This window comes from Somniosus microcephalus, chromosome 4, assembly GCF_052327205.1.
Source record: "Somniosus microcephalus isolate GS21.2 chromosome 4, FLI_Smic_1.0, whole genome shotgun sequence".
Lineage (NCBI taxonomy): Eukaryota > Metazoa > Chordata > Chondrichthyes > Squaliformes > Somniosidae > Somniosus > Somniosus microcephalus.
This window is the reverse complement of record NC_140990.1, coordinates 41,284,417-41,287,912: the sequence shown is the minus strand read 5'-3', so window position 1 is coordinate 41,287,912 and position 3,496 is coordinate 41,284,417. Positions and strand designations below refer to the sequence as shown.

The 3,496-nt window shown below is 49.3% G+C and overlaps 1 pseudogene; it reads right to left on the bottom strand.

The window, feature by feature from the left end:
• Nucleotides 1–422: 422 nt before the first annotated feature.
• LOC147118712 (T cell receptor alpha variable 38-2/delta variable 8-like) lies at nucleotides 423–1,153 on the bottom strand (annotated as a pseudogene).
• Nucleotides 1,154–3,496: the final 2,343 nt, after the last annotated feature.

Sequence of the window (3,496 nt, the reverse complement as noted above, 5' to 3'; positions counted from 1 at the left end):
CGGTCATGGGAGCTACAGCTGCCGTACCATACCGTGATACAGTTTGTCAGGATGCTCTCTATAGTGCAGCGGTAGAAGTTAGAGAGGATCGGGGTGACAGATTACATCCCTTCAGCCTCCTCAAGAAATATAGGCGCTGCTGGGCCTTCTTCACCAGAGAGGAGGTGTTGAGGGACCAGGAGAGGTCTTCCGTGATGTGGACTCCGAGGAACTTAAAGCTGGCCACCCTTTCCACTTCCGCCCCATTGATGTGGATGCGGCTATTCAGTGCCTGGGTTGTGTTTGGGGTGCTTATTGTCGGTAAGGATTAGTCCAATCATGTCGTGTTCAAACTAAAGTGTTAATATTATTTAACTGACACCTTTTAGTACTCGATCCATAACTTTAAGGGAAAACAGCTGATCAGAAGCAGAAAGGACAGTTTAACCGATCGGTTCATTCTGTGATCGATCTTTCGGGCCGATTGGATTCTGCAGTTTGTTTTCTCGGCCGCTCCTGGAAACAGTTGTGTGACAGTTTGATCTGAGGTTAATCTGGTTTCCTCTCGGCGTGTGTTTGAGCGCCTGAAAGCGCGCTGCTCATTGTGGCTGCATCTGCCGCGATTCTACACAACCCCGACAGACAGGAGCTCCGCCCTACAGTCCAATGGCAGTTTTTGTACAGGGCTCTGACTGCTTTCCATCACTGTGAGTCTCAGGGCGCAGTAATACACGGCAGCGTCAGTCAGCTGTAGCCCCGAGATGGTTAAACTGGTGAATTTAATCGGGGTCTGGAGCTCAGCAGAGAAACGGGTTTTAGCAAATTCTGCTTTATCTTCAGTACCGCCCGAGTGTTTCCTCAGTATAAACTGGGGCTGTGTGTCTGGGTGTTGCCGGTACCAGTATAAATTATAGCCGCTCCGTGTAGTGTCATAGGTACAGTTTAAAGTCACCGCTTCTCCTTCTGCCTTAACTCCTGAGGACAGCGGCTGAGTGACAGAATCTCCAAGACTCCGATCTGAAAAACATGTTTAAACAGGAAAAGATCAGACCGGCGGGTGTTTACAATTCAGATTCAAAACATGTTAGAAATGAGAGAAAAGCTGAAATGTGTTTGGTCCACAATTACCTGTCAGAAATGCCCCCCACACAACCCAGATGCTGAGTAGCCGCATTGTCGCTTTTCGCTCTGTAAAAGAGAGTGTTGGATATTTGAAGACTCCCGTTCTAATCCCCGCCCTCAATAAACTGCTGTCGTGTCTCAGGATGCTCTGACCTCACTTCCTAGTGGCCCCAGTGGTGCTGTGAGACTGGTAGGTGGTGAGCTGGCTGTCAGTGAATGGAAACACCCCGAGCTACATAGCTACATGGTTCTGCTTTTAGAGACCGGTGGGATTGAATCCTTGTCTGTTTATTGTAACCGGGAAGCAGAGGGTTGCTAACGGGATTATTTTATTCCGGGGTCAATTCGTTCTCTAGAATTTGGTTCGCCTTACCTTCAGGATACTGGTAATCACGACTCCAGTGAGCTTTCCCTAACGATTCAGTGAAATAACGATTCCGTAATTTATTGGAGTGATTTATAGATGCGTGATATTAGAACGATGATATCTGCTGTTACTGAACAAACAATTGAACAGACTTAAAGAATAAACTCTCCCTGTAATTTAAACAGCGTTTCGAACACTGACCCCTTTTGTTGTTTGTATCTAAAATGTCTTTAAGTTCTATCTGTTGATTTCAGACCTTATTTCTGCCAGTAATTAATTCTTTAAAGATTCATAATCTTCAGATTTTGGATTTGCAATGAAGGAGAATGGAGGGAGCGGCGCATCGGCGCTTTTCAGCAATTTACCGCTCATTCGCTTAAAGTCCCCGGGAGCAGAGCGGGTTCAAAGCCTCCAGGGTGAGATGTAGGGCGGATCCTCGATAACAAGAGCTCAACACCAGCAGAGCGTGAAAAACTGTCCTTACAATTTTCACTCATAGTAGAAAAGGACGTGGCGCTGAAAAACAAACACAGCACGCCCCGTAAACATCGATCTCCACCATCGGTGCAGTTAATGGCTTCAGAAATCAGGCCTCATTCACATTTTAATATTCCTTTCCCCATCTTCTACACCCTTCCAATCTCTAGTCCTGCCTACTGTTTAGTGTCAGAATTCAATTCTTCAACATCATGAATGTCTTTTCGTGATGATTATTGCCCGACATACCAACACAGCTGTGGTAAACCACTGTTATTGTTTTCATTGTTGTTCACTGTGGTTCACTACTGTTATCGTTATTGGCACATTGTTACCTCTTGCTACTCACTGTGTACCAATGCATGCCTCAGCTGGCTCCGCCTACGTGACCTGGTATAAAGGTGGCTGCTCGGCAGCCCACTTCCTTCTTGGGACCAGTCGCCCACGAGAGGCATGCTCTGTGCTTTAGTTAATAAAAACCTTTTCATTACTATCCTAATTCATCGCCTTTTATGGAATAATTGATAAGCGTATCAATTTTATTAACTAAAATTAAAATGTCGGGACCTGAGCAGCAACAACAGCAACAGCAGCAGGTGTTGCTGCGAGCCCTCAGACCAGCATGCCTGGACCTCGACCCTCAAGCGGCGGGTTCAGCTACCAATTTCGAACACTGGCTGAGCTGCTTTGAATCCTTCCTAGAAGCCTCTGCCGTGACATCGGAGGAGAACAAATTAAAAGTTCTGACCGCCCAGGTGAGCCCTCAAGTATATACACTCATCCGGGACGCTACTACGTACACGGCAGCTCTCGACCTGCTAAAAGGCAATACAAGCGCCCAGTGAATACGATTTACGCCAGACACCTCCTGGGATCCCGCAGGCAGCAACCGGGGGAATCGGTAGAGACATTTTTACGGGCGTTACAGACACCCTGCAGGGACTGCGACTGTAAGGCGGTAACGGCTGTTGCGCACGCGGAGGGACTTATCTGTGATGCCTTCGTTAAGGGCCTCCAGTCCGACTACTCCCGGCAGAGACTGCTCGAAAGCAAGGAGCTCGACCTGAAGACGGCCATAGCCCTCGCGCTCTCACTAGATGCGGCCCACCAAAACCTCAAAGCATACTCACGTAACGGTGCTGCGCCATGGCCATCACGACCTTGGGACATGGGACTGCCGCCCCCGGTACCAACTACTGCAGCAATGTCCCGAAATCAACTGGGACCGCCGCCCCCAGTACCAACTACTGCAACGATGTCCCATAACCAGGCCCAAAAATGCTACTTCCGTGGCCTGTTAAAACACCCTAGAGCGCGCTGCCTGGCGAAGACCGCTACCTGCTGTGGCTGCGGGAAGAAAGGCCATTACGCCAACGCCTGCAGAGGGAAACCCGTGAACGCCAGCAGCGCCGCGTGTGAACCGTGGGGGCAGCCATCTTCTCCACCATTTTGTGCACCTCCGGCCGTGTGGGGATCGGAATCATGGCCGCCGCCATTTTGCCCACCGCACTCAACTGCCATTTTGTCTCCAGACTCGACCACCGTCTCGTC